Below are 22630 nucleotides of genomic sequence, written 5' to 3'. Positions count from 1 at the left end.
GTTTAGTCAATTCTAAATTTGTTCGCAAACAAAGTTAATCCCTCTAACTTGACTTTTAAAATCAACTAAACATATGTTCTATATCTATATGATATGCTAACTTAATGATTTAAAACCTGAAAACACGAATAACACCGTAAAACCGGACATACACCGTCGTAGTGAAACCGGGGGCTGTTTTGGGTTAGATAATTAAAAACTATGATAAACTTTGATTTAAAAGTTGTTCTTCTGAGAAAATGATTTTTCTTATGAACATGAAACTATATCAAAAAATCATGGTTAAACTCAAAGTGGAAGTATGTTTTTCAAAATGGTCATCAAGACGTCGTTCTTTTTACTGAAATGACTACCTCTTACAAAAACGACTTGTAACTTATATTTCCGACTATAAACTTATACTTTTTATGTTTAGATTCATAAATTTCAGTTCATATGAAACCATAGCAACTTGAATCACTCAAAACAGATTTAAAACGAAGAACTTATGGGTAAAACAAAATTGGATATTTTTACTTGTTGTAGCTAGGTGAAATTTGTAACAAATCTATACAAATCATAACTTAACTAACTTATATTTTATTATACATGTATTCTAACATATATTATGTAATCTTGGGATTCCATAGACACGTATACAATGTTTTGACATATCATATCGACCCATCTATATATATTATTTGGGAACAACCATAGACACTCTATATGCAGTAATGTTCGAGTTAGCTATACAGGGTTGAGGTTGATTCCAAAATAATATATATACTTTGAGTTGTGATCTAGCCTGAGACTTGTATACACTGGGTCGTGGATTGATTCGAGATAATATATATTGATTTAATTCTGTACATCTAATTGTGGACAACTAGTTGTAGATTACTAACGTTGGACTGCTAACTTAACAAACTTAAATCATTAAAACGTAATAAAACATATTGTGAATATATTTCGATCATACTTTGATATATATGTATATATTTGTTATAGGGTCATGAATCGAACAGTGGCCAAGTCTAATTCTCAATGAATTAAGAATCTGTGAAAGTGAGTTATAGTCCCACTTTTAAAATCTAATATTTTAGGATGAAAATACATGCAGTTTTATAAATGTTTTACAAAATAGACACAAGTATGTGAAACTACATTCTATGGTTGAATTATTATTACCGAATATCACCCTTTTTAGTCTGGTAATCTAAGAATTAGGGAACAGAAACCCTAATTGACGCGAATCCTAAAGATAGATCTATTGGGCCTAACAAACCCCATCCGGGATACAGATGCTTTAGTACTTCGATTTTATCATGTCCGATGAGAGTCCCGGAATGATGGGGATATTCTAGACGTGTTCTGTTAATGTCGGTTACCAGGTGTTCACCATATGAATGATTTTTATCTCTATGCAGTTTATGTGAAATGCCTGATATGAGATGGATGTTTATGAAAAATGAAATCTTGTGGTCTATTATTAAGCGTGTTTATTCTTAGGTGATTATTAAGAGCTTCCGATGTTGCATGCTAATTAAGGACAGGAATTGGAGTCAGCATGCTTGTAATATATTGTTTAAAAACTGCATTCGGAGATTTAAATCGATGTGTAATATTATTGTAAACCATTATGTAATGGTCGTGTGAAATGTAACGACCCGGATTTTTCCGATCGTTTTACACTTATAAGATTAATATTTACATAAATTAAACTTTACCAACATGATAAGCAATCTAAATTGTTGAGACTTATGTTTTTGAAAAGAGTTTTACACAACGTTTGACCGTCCAATTTGACCGATGATATCACGAACTATATAACATACGATAATTATACGTTTGTGTATATATATGTATTTTTATATATTTAACATGATCTAAGAATGTTTTAACATCTCATTGTGTACTAATAACAATGAGTTATAAGTATATTTTGAGACTACTAACTTAAGTTTTCAAAACGATAACTATATGTGACGTTCTTCGACTTAAATACTTAAAACTTATAATGCTTATACATGTATCGTATAGATATGTATTTTATCACTTTTAAAGGATTTATATACATAAAACAATATAAGTATATTTACAAAAGATAGCTATATTTGAATCCTCGTTCCGTTTTCTCAAAATTTTTATACGTATATCTAGGGTATATGTACCCGTATCATACCCAGCTTCTATACGTATTTACTATTAGTATATACACATCAAAATCACTTTATTAGCAGCCATGAGTCAGCCAATTTTGGATCTTAGCATGCATGATTAATCAATTTGGCATATTACAAGACTTTTGCACAATATTACAAATTTATACATCTTTTCACCACCATTTATACTCCATTTCAATTTCATTTTTACTACACATTTTCTCTAACCAAAAACACACTTTTAGGAACCTTAAGTGTTCTTCACAATCTCAGCAAATAACCATGAAGATTTAGCTTAAAAAACAAGCCTTAATCATCATAATAAATTCCTTACAAGAAAACTTCAATAATCCTTCCAAAAATACAAGTTTACTTCCAACCTTTTGATCCAACTCCACCACTCTTTTGGTTCTAAGATTTTTCTCATCTTTTACAGTAACTTTGTCTAAGTAACTTGAGGTAGTAACCTTGTTCATAACCTTATTCAATTCATATTTATATAGCTATCTTATTTTGTGTTGTAAAATTTTAACAACAAGAACATAGTTTGAATGATTTCAAACTTGTTTGCAAACTAAATAGATCCTTCTAACTTAACTTTTAAAATACTTCAAGACCTGTAATATATCATAATGATATGTTAACTTAACAAGATATAACTTGGTTTTACAAAGAACATCTTAAAAACTGAATCTACGTCGTCGGAGTGCAACCGGGGGCTGTTTTGGGTTGGATAATTAAAACCCATCTTAAGCTTTGAATTGGAAGTTCATGTTCTGGAAAAATGATATTTCTTATGAATATGTTAACATATAAAAATTTCATGGTTTAACTCAAAGTGTAAGTATTTTTAGAAAAATGATCATTAAATGTTGTTTTTATGATGGAAAATGATCACTTTCATAAGTTTCACCAAAGTTTGACCTCTAACCTGTGATTTTGAATACAACCTAAGGTATTTTCAGTTCATATTCTTAAAATTTGACTCGATCCAAGGAAGTGGCAAGTTGAACCAACAAAAACGGAGTTGTAATGAAGAAACTACGACTAAAACAAGATCGGGTATCCGAAGCTAGTTTAGCTACGAAAATACTTGGAGAAAAATTAAATTAATCATATATTTCTAATTAATATGATATTTCATATATATTTACTTATGATTTGATTTTATATATTTCAGGACCACCCGTAAACAACACGAGAAGATTAATCATAAGACTCTCATGATTGTACGCAACACGTCATTTGACAACACGGTACTTTTTGTACGCAACACGTCACTTGACAACATGGTACCATGGGTCGAGATTAATTCTGATCAATACGAATACGATGAGGTCTTTATTTATTTTATTTAAGCAACTAATTGTGGACCACTAACATCGGACTGCTAACTACGGACTAAGAAAATATTAAAAGTATTAAAAGTATATATATATATATATATATATATATATATATATATATATATATATATATATATATATATATATATATATATATATATATATATATATATATATATATATATATATATATATATATATATATATATATATATATATATATATATATATATGTAACGATTACTTAAAAAGAAAATATGTTGATATATTATATATATGGTTAGGTTCGTGATATCTATCGGAGACCAAGTCGTGATAAATACCTTCAAGGAAAAAGTGAGTATATAGTCCCACTTTTAAACTCTAAATATTTCGGGATGAGAATACATGCATTTTATGATTTACGTTATGGACACAAGTGATTAAAAATATATATTCTACGTTGAGTTGTACCACTGGCATACTTCCCTGTAACTTGGTAACTATTATTTACATGAGGTATTGTAAACGCGAATCCTGTTGATAGATCTATCGGGCCTGAAAACCCCAACCGGACTGGACGACCAGTATTCAATGGTTGCACAGTACTTCTTTTCGGTAACTACACTTGGTACGGTGTAGTAAGATTTCATAATAAAGGGAATATGCGACGTTGATTAAATGTTAAGTATGGTTATCAAGTGCTCAACAACTTAGAATATTTTTATTAAAACGTTTATATATGAAATCTTGTGGTCTATATTTATAACGCTGCCGGCATTAAACCTATATCTCACCAACTTTATGTTGACGTTTTAAGCATGTTTATTCTCAGGTGATAACTAAAAGCTTCCGCTGCAACATGTTGAATTTAAGCAAGATCTTGAGTATGCATATTTGTGTCAAAAATAAAACTGCATATCGGAGGATTTGTAATGTAAAATATGTTGGAAGTCGTATTGTTATTATCACATGTAAAGTTTGTAAGTCTAAAATTATCGCTAAACGATAATCATTATTAAGTTGTTTAAACCTTGTATTTGTAATAAAAGCTATGGTTTGTATTGTAAAAACGAATGCAGTTTTTGAAAAATGTCGCATATAGAGGTCAATACCTCGCGATGAAATCATATGTTATTGTAATCGTCCTTATGGTTAAGGTCGGGTTATGACATGTGGTATCAGAGCGTTGGTCTTAGAGAACCAGAAAATTTGCATTAGTGTGTCTTATCGAGTTTGTTAGGATGCATTAGTGAGTCTGGACTTTGACCGTGTTTGATTTAGAAAACTATTGCTTATCCCTGTCGGTTAAAAAAATTAATATGTAAATATTATATGATACTAACATGCTAGTTGTTATGTGATAGATGTCTAGCTTAGAACTTGTTATCACATTCAGCGACTCCGAACCAGAATCTTCAGATGGTGTTCCAGTCATTAACATATCCGATGATGAAAACGACACCTTTGGGGAAGACTCAAAATTTTCGGATGAATCAATTGAAGAGGAACCGGAAAGTGATCCTGAGGAGGAAGAAATACAGGAAATTACGAAAGACAAGTTTGAAAGAGGAAAGAAACGAAAGGCTACTGAATTGGAAAATCCAAATCCCAAGTTTAGTGAGGATGTTGTGGCACCAACTCCACCAGACACTTCCATCCCTATTCCCGCTATTCCTGTTAGTTCTATCCCGGCATCCAGTTCTTCAGCCCCTCCGCCAAAACGCAGGGAGACAGTCAAGATAACCTATAAGCGATTTCTTTGAACACAAACGTTTTGGGTTAAATGATGCGCCGTTGTTTTAAACCATGGGATCATATAACGTTTTGTATAATATTACTAGTGTGGTTTGATTAATGTTTGATTTAAGATAAGCATATGTAAAATAGTGAAGTGTGAAATGCAATAATTTTCCATGGTTGAGTATTATTTGGGTGATAGTAATTGATTTCTGTACTAAGCTATTAAGTATGAACTTTAAAGGGCAGGTACTACCCTAGACATAATTATAAAACACTAATAAGAAGAAAAGGCTTTTATAATAATAACTGGTTCATATTATTAATAAGCTACGATGTACTCTAAATACATACTACATCTATAATATTCCATGTGAATAATTATTTTTTTTCCATTTTTATTGAAGATTATGGCGCAATTGAACCGAATGACGGAACAAGAAATCCAGGAACTCATCAATCAGCGAGTGAATGACAGAATGTTATGGGTCGAGGCTGCAAGAAGTGCTGCAGTTAACCCAAATCCTCGTGTGGGATGCACTTACAAAACTTTTCAAGGTTGAAAGCCCTCATCATTCAGTGGAATAGAAGGACCGGTCGGTTTAACCCGGTGGATCGAAAAGATTGAGTCTGTGTTTAAAATCAGTGGTTGTATTGAGAAGGACATGACCAAGTATGCATCGTGCACCTTACAAGATAGTGCACTCACGTGGTGGAAAAACTATGTGAAGGCCGTAGGAGGAGATGTAGCTTATGATACTCCTTGGGAAGAATTCAAAACAATGCTAATCAACGAGTATTGTCCAAGGAACGAGGTTAGGAAGTTGGAAGCTGAATTACGAAGCCTGAAAGCTGTTGGTACTGAACTCACCAACTACAATCAGTGATTCTTGGAATTAGCTTTGCTATGTCCCGAATTAGTACCAACCGAAGAATGGAAGATTGAACTGTACAAAGACGGTTTGCCTAAAAAGGTCAAGGCAAATGTTACAGCATCCAAACCCAAGACTATTCATGAAGCTATCACCATGGCGAATGAGTTGATGGACCAGATTATTCTAGATAAGAACACCGATGTCAAGACATCGGGAAACAAAAGAAAGTGGGAAGGTAATCATCAACAATCCAACAAGAAACAAGAAACCACGCAAGGTGCGGGTAGCGGTTCGAACCCAGGTTACAAGGGATGAAATCATTTATGTAACAGATGCGACAAACATCACTCTAGTTATTGTAATGTGGTGTGCAACAATTGTAATCGAAAAGGTCATCTTGCTGAAGATTGTAGGGTTCCCGCTACAAATACAAATGGTACCAAGACTCCTGCCACCAATGCAAATAGAACTGCCTTGGCCACTGTTACTTGTTATGGGTGTGGGAAACAGGGTCATTATAAGAGTCAGTGCCCGAATCCAGAGAAGAATAATGGATCTGCACGTGGAAGAGCATTTGTTATTAATGCTAGAGAGGCGTGCGAAGACCCGAAGCTTGTTACGGGTACGTTTACCATTAATAACTTATTTGCATCTATTATATTTGATACTGGTGCCGATAGAAGTTACGTGTGTAGAGACTTTCACGCTAAATTGAATTTTTCATCATTACCTCTAGATGCTAAGCACATGATTGAGTTAGCTAATGGTAAACTAATTAAAGCCGATAAAATTTTTCCGTGATTGTAAAATAAATTTAGCGGGAGAAATATTTAAGATTGATTTGATACCCGTAGAATTAGGAAGTTTTGATGTAATAGTCGGCATGGACTGGATGTCCAAAATAGGAGCTGAAGTTGTGTGTGCCAACAAGGCAATTCGCATTCCTCATAAGGATAAAACGCCAGTAATGATTTATGGAGAGAAGGGTAACTCAAAGCTAAAACTCATTAGTTGTTTGAAAGCTCAAAAGTGCTTGAAGAAAGGGTGTTATGCTATCTTAGCACATGTTAATAAAGTCGAAATGAAGGAAAAAGTGAAGAGCATCAATGGCGTGCCTGTGGTAAGAGATTTTCCTGAAGTCTTTCCGAAAGAGTTGCCGGGATTACCTCCATTTAGATCTGTAGAATTTCAAATAGTTCTAGTACCAGGAGCTGCACCAGTAGCTCGTGCTCCATCTAGACTTGCACCATCTGAGTTAAAAGAACTTTAGAGTCAGTTAAAAGAATTACTGGACCGTGGATTCATACGACCAAGTACTTCACCGTGGGGAGCTCCGATTTTATTCGTCAAGAAGAAAGATGGATCTTTTAGGATGTGTATAGATTATCGTGAATTAAATAAGTTAACTATCAAGAATCGGTATCCACTATCGAGAATTGACGACTTATTTGATCAACTGCAAGGATCATGTGTGTACTCGAAAATCAACTTAAGATCGGGCTATCATCAATTACGTGTCAAAGAAGAAGATATTCCGAAAACTGCTTTTCGGACACGTTATGGTCATTACGAATTTTTGGTTATGCCGTTTGGGTTGACTAATGTGCCAGCTGTATTCATGGACCTCATGAATCGAGTTTGTAGTCCGTATTTAGATAAGTTTGTTATCGTTTTCATTGACAATATTCTTATCTATTCCAAGAGTGAGCAAGAGCATGAGCAGCATTTAAGGTTGGTATTAGAATTGTTAAGAAAAGAACAGTTATACGCCAAATTTTCTAATTGTGCATTTTGGTTGAAAGAAGTGCAATTTGTTGGCCACGTTGTTAGTAGCAAAGGAATTCAGGTTGATCCAGCTAAAATTGAGGCCATTGAAAAATGGGAGACTCCTAAGACACCAACGCAGATAGGCCAATTTTTGGGTTTAGCTGGTTATTATAGAAGGTTTATTCAAGATTTTTTCCGAATAGCTAAACCATTAACAGCGTTAACGCAAAAAGGGAAGAAGTACGAATGGACTTTTGAGCAGGAAAGTGCATTTCAATTACTGAAGAAGAAGCTGACTACAGAACCTATTTTATCATTACCTGAAGGGAACGATGATTTTGAGATATATTGTGACGCTTCGCGACAAGGTTTTGGTTGCGTCCTTATGCAATGGAAGAAAGTTATAGCATACGCATCTCGACAATTGAAGATTCACGAGCGGAATTATACGACGCATGATTTAGAATTGGGAGCAGTAGTGTTTGCATTGAAGATATGGAGACACTATTTATATGGGGTTAAATGCACTGTGTTTACTGATCATAAAAGCCTTCAACATATTTTTGATCAGAAACAGCTGAACATGAGGCAACGTAGGTGGGTCGAGCTGATAAACGACTATGATTGTGAGATTCGCTATCATCCCGGAAAAGCGAATGTAGTGGCCGACGCTCTAAGTAGAAAGGAACGGGAACCAATTCGAGTACGAGCGATGAACATAAAACTTCGTATGAATCTCAACTCACAAATCAAAGAGGCTCAACGAGAAGCTCTTACTAAAGAAAACATAGGAAATGAAATAATGAAGAAGTATGGGAAACAACTCGTTATACGGGAAGACGGAATTCGATATTTTGCAAACCGTATTTGGGTACCAAAGTTGGGTGGATTAAGGAAGTTGATATTGAATGAGGCACATAAGACAAGATACTCGATACATGCTGGAGTTGGAAAGATGTATCAAGATCTTAAGACGCATTATTGGTGGCCTAATTTGAAGACAGACGTTGCAACATATGTTGGGGAATGTTTAACTTGTTCCAAAGTCAAAGCAGAACACCAGAAGCCGTCAGGGTTACTTCAACAACTAGAAATCCCAGAATGGAAATGGGACGGTATTACCATGGATTTCATCACAAAGTTACCTAAGACTGCCTGGGGTTATGACACCATTTGGGTAATAGTTGATCGTCTCACCAAATCTGCACATTTCTTGCCTATAAAGGAAACAGATAGAATGGAGAAACTATTACGATTATACATAAAGGAAATTGTTTCAAGGCATGGAATACCTATTTCCATTATATCCGATCGTGATAGTAGATTTACATCAAAGTTTTGGCAATCACTACAGGAGGCCCTGGGAACTCGTTTGGATATGAGCACCGCATATCATCCACAAACTGACGGGCAGAGTGAAAGAACAATTCAGACTCTTGAAGACATGCTCAGGGCATGTGTGATTGATTTTGGAAACGGATGGGATAAGTATCTACCATTAGCAGAATTCTCGTATAATAACAGTTATCATGCGAGCATTAAAGCTGCACCATTTGAAGCACTGTATGGAAGGAAGTGTAGATCCCCTATCTGTTAGAATGAAGTAGGAGATCGACAATTAACTGGTCCCGAGATCATACACGAAACGACTGAGAAGATAGTACAAATCAAGGAGAGATTGAAAACAGCCCGTAGTCACCAAAAGAGCTACGCGGATGTCCGAAGGAAACCATTAGAGTTTCAGATCGGTGACATGGTTATGCTAAAGGTGTCACCTTGGAAAGGTGTAATACATTTTGGAAAAAGGGGTAAACTGAACCCAAGGTATGTAGGCCCGTTCAAGATCATCGAACGCATCGGACCGGTAGCCTATCGACTCGAGTTACCACAACAACTCGCCAGAGTACATAATTCATTTCACGTCTTAAACCTCAAGAAATGTCTTGCAAAGGAAGATCTCACCATTCCTCTTGAAGAAATCCAAGTCGATGAGAAACTACAATTCATAGAAGAACCAGTCGAAATCATGGACCGTGAAGTAAAACCGCTCAAGCAGAGCAACATACCAATCGTTAAGGTTTGTTGGAATGCTCGAAGAGGTCCCGAGTTTACATGGGAATTTAGAGGATCAGATGAAACAAAAGTACCCACATTTGTTTCCCGAGAACGCAAAATAGGTACAACTTTAAAATTTCAGGACGAAATTTATTTAACCGGTAGGTACTGTAACGACCCAGATTTTTCCGATCGTTTTACACATATAAGATTAATATTTACATAAATTAAACCTTACCAACATGATAAGCAATCTAAATTGTTGAGACTTATGTTTTTGAAAAGAGTTTTACACAACGTTTGACCGTCCAATTTGACCGATGATATCACGAACTATATAACATACGATAATTATATGTTTGTGTATATATATGTATTTTTATATATTTAACATGATCTAAGAATGTTTTAACATCTCATTGTGTACTAATAACAATGAGTTATAAGTATATTTTGAGACTACTAACTTAAGTTTTCAAAACGATAACTATATGTGACGTTCTTCGACTTAAATACTTAAAACTTATAATGCTTATACATGTATCGTATAGATATGTATTTTATCACTTTTAAAGGATTTATATACATAAAACAATATAAGTATATTTACAAAAGATAGCTATATTTGAATCCTCGTTCCATTTTCTCAAGATTTTTATACGTATATCTAGGGTATATGTACCCGTATCATACCCAGCTTCTATACGTATTTACTATTAGTATATACACATCCCAATCACTTTATTAGCAGCCATGAGTCAGCCAATTTTAGATCTTAGCATGCATGATTAATCAATTTGGCATATTACAAGACTTTTGCACAATATTACAAATTTATACATCTTTTCACCACCATTTATACTCCATTCCAATTTCATTTTTACTACACATTTTCTCAAACCAAAAACACACTCTTAGGAACCTTAAGTGTTCTTCACAATCTCAGCAAATAACCATGAAGATCTAGCTTAAAAAACAAGCCTTAATCATCATAATAAATTCCTTACAAGAAAACTTCAATAATCCTTCCAAAAATACAAGTTTACTTCCAACCTTTTGATCCAACTCCACCACTCTTTTGGTTCTAAGATTTTTCTCATCTTTTACAGTAACTTTGTCCAAGTAACTTGAGGTAGTAACCTTGTTCATAACCTTATTCGGTTCATATTTATATAGCTATCTTATTTTGTGTTGTAAAATTTTAACAACAAGAACATAGTTTGAATGATTTCAAACTTGTTTGCAAACTAAATAGATCCTTCTAACTTAACTTTTAAAAAACTTCAAGACCTGTAATATATCATAATGATATGCTAACTTAACAAGATATAACTTGGTTTTACAAAGAACATCTTAAAAACTGAATCTACGTCGTCGGAGTGCAACCGGGGGCTGTTTTGGGTTGGATAATTAAAAACTATCTTAAGCTTTGAATTGGAAGTTCATGTTCTGGAAAAATGATATTTCTTATGAATATATTAACACATAAAAATTTCATGGTTTAACTCAAAGTGTACGTATTTTTAGAAAAATGATCATTAAATGTTGTTTTTATGATGGAAAATGATCACTTTCATAAGTTTCACCAAAGTTTGACCTATAACCTGTGATTTCGAATACAACCTAAGGTATTTTGAGTTCATATTCTTAAAATTTGACTCGATCCAAGGAAGTGGCAAGTTGAACCAACAAAAACGGAGTTGTAATGAAAAAACTGCGACTAAAACAAGATCGGGTATCCGAAGCTAGTTTAGCTACAAAAATACTTGGAGAAAAATTAAATTAATCATATATTTCTAATTAATATGATATTTCATATATATTTACTTATGATTTGATTTTATATATTTCAGGACCACCCGGTACGCAACACGTCATTTGACAACACGGTACTTTATGTACGCAACACGTCACTTGACAACATGGTACCATGGGTCGAGATTAATTCTGATCAATACGAATACGATGGGGTCTTTATTTATTTTATTTTAGCAACTAATTGTGGACCACTAACATCGGACTGCTAACTACGGACTAAGAAAATATTAAAAGTATTAAAAGTATATATATATATATATATATATATATATATATATATATATATATATATATATATATATATATATATATATATATATATATATATATATATATATATATGTAACGATTACTTAAAAAGAAAATATGTTGATATATTATATATATGGTTAGGTTCGTGATATCTATCGGAGACCAAGTCGTGATAAATACCTTCAAGGCAAAAGTGAGTATATAGTCCCACTTTTAAACTCTAAATATTTCGGGATGAGAATACATGCATTTTATGATTTACGTTATGGACACAAGTGATTAAAAATATATATTCTACGTTGAGTTGTACCACTGGCATACTTCCCTGTAACTTGGTAACTATTATTTACATGAGGTATTGTAAACGCGAATCCTGTTGATAGATCTATCGGGCCTGACAACCCCAACCGGACTGGACGACTAGTATTCAACGGTTGCACAGTACTTCGTTTCGGTAACTACACTTGGTACGGTGTAGTAAGATTTCATAATAAAGGGAATATGTGAAATGTCCCGTTCTTATTGATTAAAAACGTTCCATATTAATTGATTTTGTTGCGAGGTTTTGACCTCTATATGAGACGTTTTTCAAAGACTGCATTCATTTTTAAAACAAACCATAACCTTTATTTCATAGATAAAGGTTTTAAAAAGCTTTACGTAGATTATCAAATAATGATAATCTAAAATATCCTGTTTACACACGACCATTACATAATGGTTTACAATACAAATATGTTACAACAAAATAAGTTTCTTGAATGCAGTTTTTACACAATATCATACACGTATGGACTCCAAATCTTGTCCTTATTTAAGTATGCGACAGCGGAAGCTCTTAATAATCACCTGAGAATAAACATGCTTAAAACATCAACAAAAATGTTGGTGAGTTATAGGTTTAACCTATATATATATCAAATCATAATAATAGACCACAAGATTTCATATTTCAATACACATCCCATACATAGAGATAAAAATCATTCATATGGTGAACACCTGGTAATCGACATTAACAAGATGCATATATAAGAATATCCCCATCATTTCGGGACACCCTTCGGATATGATATAAATTTCGAACTACTAAAGCATCCGGTACTTTGGATGGGGTTTATTAGGCCCAATAGATCTATCTTTAGGATTCGCGTCAATTAGGGTGTCTGTTCCCTAATTCTTAGATTACCAGACTTAATAAAAAGGGGCATATTCGATTTCGATAATTCAACCATAGAATGTAGTTTCATGTACTTGTGTCTATTCTGTAAATCATTTATAAAACCTGCATGTATTCTCATCCCAAAAATATTAGATTTTAAAAGTGAGACTATAACTCACTTTCACAGATTTTTACTTCGTCGGGAAGTAAGACTTGGCCACTGGTTGATTCACGAACCTATAACAATATATACATATACATCAAAGTATGTTCAAAATATATTTACAACACTTTTAATATATTTTGATGTTTTAAGTTTATTAAGTCAGCTGTCCTCGTTAGTAACCTACAACTAGTTGTCCACGGTTAGATGTACAGAAATAAATCGATAAATATTTTCTTGAATCAATCCACGACCCAGTGTATACGTATCTCAGTATTGATCACAACTCAAACTATATATATTTTGGAATCAACCTCAACCCTGTATAGCTAACTCCAACATTCACATATAGAGTGTCTATGGTTGTTCCGAAATATATATAGATGTGTCGACATGATAGGTCGAAACATTGTATACGTGTCTATGGTATCTCAAGATTACATAATATACAATACAAGTTGATTAAGTTATGGTTGGAATAGATTTGCTACCAATTTTCACGTAGCTAAAATGAGAAAAATTATCCAATCTTGTTGTACCCATAACTTCTTCATTTTAAATCCGTTTTGAGTGAATCAAATTGCTATGGTTTCATATTGAACTCTATTTTATGAATCTAAACAGAAAATTATAGGTTTATAGTCGGAAAAATAAGTTACAAGTCGTTTTTGTAAAGGTAGTCATTTCAGTCGAAAGAACGACGTCTAGATGACCATTTTAGAAAACATACTTCCACTTTGAGTTTAATCATAATTTTTGGATATAGTTTCATGTTCATAATAAAAATCATTTTCTCAGAATAACAACTTTAAAATCAAAGTTTATCATAGTTTTTAATTAACTAACCCAAAACAGCCCGCGGTGTTACTACGACGGCGTAAATCCGGTTTTACGGTGTTTTTCGTGTTTCCAGGTTTTAAATCATTAAGTTAGCATATCATATAGATATAGAACATGTGTGTAGTTAATTTTAAAAGTCAAGTTAGAAGGATTAACTTTTGTTTGCGAACAAGTTTAGAATTAACTAAACTATGTTCTAGTGATTACGAGTTTAAACCTTCGAATAAGATAGCTTTATATGTATGAATCGAATGATGTTATGAACATCATTACTACCTTAAGTTCCTTGGATAAACCTACTGGAAAAGAGAAAAATGGATCTAGCTTCAACGGATCCTTGGATGGGTCGAAGTTCTTGAAGCAGAATCATGACACGAAAACAAGTTTAAGTAAGATCATCACTTGAAATAAGATTGTTATAGTTATAGAAATTGAACCAAAGTTTGAATATGATTATTACCTTGTATTAGAATGATAACCTACTGTAAGAAACAAAGATTTCTTGAGGTTGGATGATCACCTTACAAGATTGGAAGTGAGCTAGCAAACTTGAAAGTATTCTTGACTTTATGTAACTAGAACTTGTAAAATATATGAAGAACACTTAGAACTTGAAGATAGAACTTGAGAGAGATCAATTAGATGAAGAAAATTGAAGAATGAAAGTGTTTGTAGGTGTTTTTGGTCGTTGGTGTATGGATTAGATATAAAGGATATGTAATTTTGTTTTCATGTAAATAAGTCATGAATGATTACTCATATTTTTGTAATTTTATGAGATATTTCATGCTAGTTGCCAAATGATGGTTCCCACATGTGTTAGGTGACTCACATGGGCTGCTAAGAGCTGATCATTGGAGTGTATATACCAATAGTACATACATCTAAAAGCTGTGTATTGTACGAGTACGAATACGGGTGCATACGAGTAGAATTGTTGATGAAACTGAACGAGGATGTAATTGTAAGCATTTTTGTTAAGTAGAAGTATTTTGATAAGTGTCTTGAAGTCTTTAAAAAGTGTATGAATACATATTAAAACACTACATGTATATACATTTTAACTGAGTCGTTAAGTCATCGTTAGTCGTTACATGTAAATGTTGTTTTGAAACCTTTAGGTTAATGATCTTGTTGAATGTTGTTAACCCATTGTTTATTATAACAAATGAGATGTTAAATTGTTATATTATCATAATATTATGATATATAATATATCTCAGTATGATGTATATACAGTTAAATGTCGTTACAACGATAATCGTTACATATATGTCTCGTTTCGAAATCATTAAGTTAGTAGTCTTATTTTTACATATGTATTTCATTGTTAATACACTTAATAATATATTTACTTATCATTTAACATAATTAACCAAGTGTATCAATATCTTAATATGATTCATATGTACCTAGTAAGACGTTGTTATAACGATAATCGTTATATATATCGTTTTCGAGTTTCTTAAATTAATAGTCTCATTTTTATGTATATAAATCATTGTTAAAATACCTAATGAGATACATACTTATAATAAAAACATGTTAACTATATATATAACCATATATATGTCATCGTATAGTTTTTACAAGTTTTAACGTTCGTGAATCACCGGTCAACTTGGGTGGTCAATTGTCTATATGAAACATATTTCAATTAATCAAGTCTTAACAAGTTTGATTGCTTAACATGTTGGAAACATTTAATCATGTAAATATCAATCTCAATTAATATATATAATCATGGAAAAGTTCGGGTCACTACAGTACCTACCCGTTAAATAAATTTCGTCCCGAAATTTTAAGCTGTTGAAGGTGTTGACGAATCTTCTGGAAATAGATGCGGGTATTTCTTCTTCATCTGATCTTCACGCTCCCAGGTGAACTCGGGTCCTCTACGAGCATTCCATCAAACCTTAACAATTGGTATCTTGTTTTGCTTAAGTCTTTTAACCTCACGATCCATTATTTCGACGGGTTCTTCGATGAATTGAAGTTTTTCGTTGATTTGGATTTCATCTAACGGAATAGTGAGATCTTCTTTAGCAAAACATTTCTTCAAATTCGAGACGTGGAAAGTGTTATGTACAGCCGCGAGTTGTTGAGGTAACTCAAGTCGGTAAGCTACTGGTCCGACACGATCAATAATCGTGAATGGTCCAATATACCTTGGATTTAATTTCCCTCGTTTACCAAATCGAACAACGCCTTTCCAAGGTGCAACTTTAAGCATGACCATCTCTCCAATTTCAAATTCTATATCTTTTCTTTTAATGTCAGCGTAGCTCTTTTGTCGACTTTGGGCGGTTTTCAACCGTTGTTGAATTTGGATGATCTTCTCGGTAGTTTCTTGTATAATCTCCGGACCCGTAATCTGTCTATCCCCCACTTCACTCCAACAAATCAGAGACCTGCACTTTCTACCATAAAGTGCTTCAAACGGCGCCATCTCAATGCTTGAATGGTAGCTGTTGTTGTAGAAAAATTCTGCTAACGGTAGATGTCGATCCCAACTGTTTCCGAAATCAATAACACATGCTCGTAGCATGTCTTCAAGCGTTTGTATCGTCCTTTCGCTCTGCCCATCAGTTTGTGGATGATAGGCAGTACTCATGTCTAGACGAGTTCCTAATGCTTGCTGTAATGTCTGCCAGAATCTTGAAATAAATCTGCCATCCCTATCAGAGATAATAGAGATTGGTATTCCATGTCTGGATACGACTTCCTTCAAATACAGTCGTGCTAACTTCTCCATCTTGTCATCTTCTCTTATTGGCAGGAAGTGTGCTGATTTGGTGAGACGATCAACTATTACCCAAATAGTATCAAAACCACTTGCAGTCCTTGGCAATTTAGTGATGAAATCCATGGTAATGTTTTCCCATTTCCATTCTGGGATTTCGGGTTATTGAAGTAGACCTGATGGTTTCTGATGCTCAGCTTTGACCTTAGAACACGTCAAACATTCTCCTACGTATTTAGCAACATCGGCTTTCATACCCGGCCACCAAAAATATTTCCTGAGATCCTTGTACATCTTCCCCGTTCCAGGATGTATTGAGTATCTGGTTTTATGAGCTTCTCTAAGTACCATTTCTCTCATATCTCCAAATTTTGGTACCCAAATCCTTTCAGCCCTATACCGGGTTCCGTCTTCCCGAATATTAAGATGCTTCTCCGATCCTTTGGGTATTTCATCCTTTAAATTTCCCTCTTTTAAAACTCCTTGTTGCGCCTCCTTTATTTGAGTAGTAAGGTTATTATGAATCATTATATTCATAGATTTTACTTGAATGGGTTCTCTGTCCTTCCTGCTCAAGGCATCGGCTACCACATTTGCCTTCCCCGGGTGGTAACGAATCTCAAAGTCGTAATCATTCAACAATTCAATCCACCTACTCTGCCTCATATTCAGTTGTTTCTGATTAAATATGTGTTGAAGACTTTTGTGGTCGGTATATATAATACTTTTGACCCCATATAAGTAGTGCCTCCAAGTCTTTAATGCAAAAACAACCGCGCCTAATTCCAAATCATGCGTCGTATAATTTTGTTCGTGAATCTTCAATTGTCTAGACGCATAAGCAATCACCTTCGTTCGTTGCATTAATACACAACCGAGACCTTGCTTTGATGCGTCACAATAAATCACAAAATCATCATTCCCTTCAGGCAATGACAATATAGGTGCCGTAGTTAGCTTTTTCTTCAATAACTGAAACGCTTTCTCTTGTTCATCATTCCATTCAAATTTCTTCCCTTTATGTGTTAATGCAGTCAAGGGTTTTGCTATTCTGGAAAAGTCTTGGATGAACCTTCTGTAGTAACCAGCTAGTCCTAAAAACTGGCGTATGTGTTTCGGAGTTTTCGGGGTTTCCCACTTTTCAACAGTTTCTATCTTTGCCGGATCCACCTTAATACCTTCTTTGTTCACTATGTGACCGAGGAATTGAACTTCTTCCAACCAAAATGCACACTTTGAAAACTTAGCGTACAATTCTTCTTTCCTCAATACTTCTAACACCTTTCTCAAATATTCACCGTGTTCTTGGTCATTCTTTGAGTAAATAAGTATGTCATCAATGAAAACAATGACAAACTTTTCAAGGTATGGTCCACACACTCGGTTCATAAGGTCCATGAACACAGCTGGTGCATTCGTTAAACCAAATGGCATGACCATAAACTCGTAATGACCGTAACGTGTTCTGAAAGCAGTCTTTGGAATATCATCTTCTTTCACCCGCATTTGATGGTACCCGGAACGTAAGTCAATCTTTGAATAAACAGACGAGCCTTGTAGTTGATCAAATAAGTCGTCGATTCTCGGTAGTGGGTAGCGGTTCTTGATGGTAAGTTTGTTCAACTCTCGGTAGTCGATACACAACCTGAATGTACCATCTTTCTTCTTGACAAACAAAACATGAGCTCCCCACGGTGATGTGCTTGGTCGAATGAAACCACGCTCTAAAAGTTCTTGTAATTGGCTTTGCAGTTCTTTCATCTCGCTGGGTGTGAGTCTGTAAGGAGCACGAGCTATTGGTGCAGCTCCTGGTACAAGATCTATTTGAAATTCAACGGATCGATGTGGGGGTAATCCCGGTAATTCTTTCGGAAATACATCGGGAAATTCTTTTGCAATGGGAACATCATTGATGCTCTTTTCTTCAGTTTGTACTTTCTCGACGTGTGCTAGAACAGCATAGCAACCTTTTCTTATTAGTTTTTGTGCCTTCAAATTACTAATAAGATGTAGCTTCGTGTTGCCCTTTTCTCCGTACACCATTAAGGGTTTTCCTTTTTCTCGTATAATGCGAATTGCATTTTTGTAACAGACGATCTCTGCTTTCACTTCTTTCAACCAGTCCATACCGATTATCACATCAAAACTCCCTAACTCTACTGGTATCAAATCAATCTTAAATGTTTCGCTAACCAGTTTAATTTCTCGATTCTGACATATATTATCTGCTGAAATTAATTTACCATTTGCTAATTCGAGTAAAAATTTACTATCCAAAGGCGTCAATGGACAACTTAATTTAGCACAAAAATCTCTACTCATATAGCTTCTATCCGCACCCGAATCAAATAAAACGTAAGCAGATTTATTATCAATAAGAAACGTACCCTTAACAAGCTCCGGGTCTTCTTGTGCCTCTGCCGCATTAATATTGAAAACTCTTCCGCGGCCTTGTCCATTCGTGTTCTCCTGGTTCGGGCAATTTCTAATAATGTGGCCCGGTTTTCCACATTTATAACAAACTACATTGGCATAACTTGCTCCGACACTACTTGCTCCGCCATTACTCGTTCCGACACCATTTGTTCCTTTCGTTCTATTAACCCCTGGTCCGTAGACCTCACACTTTGCCGCGCTATGACCATTTCTTTTACACTTGTTGCAAAATTTGGTGCAGAACCCCGAGTGATACTTTTCACACCTTTGGCATAGCTGCTTCTGATTGTTGTTGTTGTTGTTGCGGTTATTATTGTTGTTGGGATGATTGTTGTAGTTGATGTTGCTGTTGTTGTTGTTGTTATTGTTGGGCCGTTTGTTGTAGTTGCGATTGATGTTGCGATTGTTGGGATAATTGTTGCGATTATTGTTGTAATTGCTGTTGTTGTTGTATTGGTGATTCTTATCACCGTTTTCCTCCCACTTTCTTTTGACTTGCTTCACATTGGCCTCTTCAGCAGTCTGTTCTTTAATTCTTTCTTCAATCTGGTTCACTAGTTTGTGAGCCATTCTACATGCCTGTTGTATAGAGGCGGGCTCGTGTGAACTTATATCTTCTTGGATTCTTTCCGGTAATCCTTTCACAAATGCGTCGATCTTCTCTTCCTCATCTTCGAATGCTCCCGGACACAATAGGCACAATTCTGTGAATCGTCTTTCGTACGTGATAATATCAAATCCTTGGGTTCGTAACCCTCTAAGTTCTGTCTTGAGCTTATTGACCTCGGTTCTGGGACGGTACTTCTCGTTCATCAAGTGCTTGAATGCTGACCACGGTAGTGCGTACGCATCGTCTTGTCCCACTTGCTCTAGATAGGTATTCCACCATGTTAACGCAGAACCTGTGAAGGTATGCGTAGCGTACTTCACTTTGTCCTCTTCAGTACACTTACTTATGGCAAACACCGATTCGACCTTCTCGGTCCACCGTTTCAATCCGATCGGTCCTTCGGTTCCATCAAATTCCAAAGGTTTGCAGGCAGTGAATTCTTTGTAGGTGCATCCTACACGATTTCCTGTACTGCTAGATCCAAGGTTATTGTTGGTATGTAGCGCAGCCTGTACTGCGGCTATGTTTGAAGCTAGAAAAGTACGGAATTCCTCTTCATTCATATTCACGGTGTGTCGAGTAGTCGGTGCCATTTCCTTCAAAATAGTCAAATGGAACAAGTTAATCATACAGAATATTAAGAGTAGTTAATAGTATTTCGTAGCATAATATGAACTCATTTATAAAAGCTTTTTCTTCATATTAGCGTTTTATAAGTTTTAATTCGGGTAGTACCTACCCGTTAAGTTCATACTTAGTAGCTAATATACAATTCAACTACTACAATTCTATATGAAAAACTGATTATAATAATATTTCGCGTTCAAACTTTTATACAATATTTTACAAACTTACAATACTGCTTATTTTACATAAAGCATGAAATATAGCACACAATAACTTTGATACAAGATAGTTGTGAAGATAATTCTAGCTAGTACACAAGTCGTTCCGCAAAGGCAATAAAGACACGTAATTCATACGTCCAGAAACAAGTCATGCATTCTGGTTTTAATAGGACTACTTCCCATCCTTGGTCTTGTGCAACATAACCGTTATGGCCGTTGATAAGACAGCGTGTTGTAACGTCGTCAAAGGGACGAGGGTTACGTAATATCCAACAGTCCCGTAATAATCTAAAAACCTCATTTCTTACCCCAATTACCGACTCCGTCACTTGTGGAAACGTTTTGTTTAATAGTTGTAGCCCGATGTTCTTGTTCTCACTTTGGTGAGAAGCGAACATTACTAATCCGTAAGCATAACATGCTTCTTTATGTTGCATGTTAGCCGCTTTTTCTAAATTACGAAGTCCAATATTCGGATATATTGAGTCAAAATAATTTCTTAACCCGTTGCGTAAAATAGCATTTGGGTTCCCCGCAATATATGCGTCAAAGTAAACACATCGTAACTTATGGGTTTCCCAATGTGATATCCCCCATCTTTCAAACGAAAGTCTCTTATAAACCAAGACATTCTTGGAACGTTCTTCGAATGTCTTACAAACTGATCTCGCCTTAAATAGTTGTGCCGAGGAATTCTGGCCGACTCTAGACAAGATTTCATCAATCATGTCTCCGGGTAGGTCTCTTAAAATATTGGGTTGTCTATCCATTTTGTGTTTTTAAACTGTAAAATAGACAAGAGTTAGATTCATAAAAAAAAATACTTATTAATACAAGCAATTTTTACATATATCATAAAGCATAAGAACACTATATTACATATATTACACCACACAAATACAACTATCTTATTCCGACTCGCTCGTTTCTTCTTCTTCGGTTTTGGTTCGTTTTGCCATGTTTCTAGGGATATATGATGTTCCCCTAATACGAGCCGTCGTTGTCCACATTGGTTTAGAAAAACCTGGTGGTTTAGAGGTTCCCGGGTCATTGTTACAACTTAAGAACTTCGGGGGTTGACGATACATATAAAGTTCATCGGGGTTGGAATTAGATTTCTCTATTTTTATGCCCTTTCCCTTATTATTTTCTTTTGCCTTTTTAAATTCAGTTGGGGTAATTTCTATAACATCATTGGAATTCTCGTCGGAATCCGATTCATCGGAGAATTGGTAATCCTCCCAATATTTTGCTTCCTTGGCGGAAACACCATTGACCATAATTAACCTTGGTCGGTTGGTTGAGGATTCTCTTTTACTTAACCGTTTTATTATTTCCCCCACCGGTTCCGATTCTTCTTCCGGTTCCGATTCTTCGTCCGGTTCTGATTCTTCTTCCGGTTCCGACTCTTCTTCCGGTTCCTCTTCGGGAACTTGTGAATCAGTCCACGAATCATTCCAATTTACATTTGACTCTTCATTATTATTAGGTGAGTCAATGGGACTTGTTCTAGAGATAGACATCTATCACATAGTATCAAACACGTTAAGAGATTAATATATCACATAATATTCATATGTTAAAAATATATAGTTTCCAACAAAAATGTTAAGCAATCATTTTTAAAGAAAACACGGTCGAAGTCCAGAATCACTAATGCATCCTAACAAACTCGATAAGACACACTAATGCAAATTTTCTGGTTCTCTAAGACCAACGCTCGGATACCAACTGAAATGTCCCGTTTTTATTGATTAAAAACGTTTCATATTAATTGATTTCGTTGCGAGGTTTTGACCTCTATATGAGACGTTTTTCAAAGACTGCATTCATTTTTAAAACAAACCATAACCTT

Source organism: Rutidosis leptorrhynchoides, chromosome 3 (genome assembly GCF_046630445.1).
Source record: "Rutidosis leptorrhynchoides isolate AG116_Rl617_1_P2 chromosome 3, CSIRO_AGI_Rlap_v1, whole genome shotgun sequence".
Classification (NCBI taxonomy): domain Eukaryota; kingdom Viridiplantae; phylum Streptophyta; class Magnoliopsida; order Asterales; family Asteraceae; genus Rutidosis; species Rutidosis leptorrhynchoides.
This window is presented reverse-complemented; position numbering follows the sequence as displayed.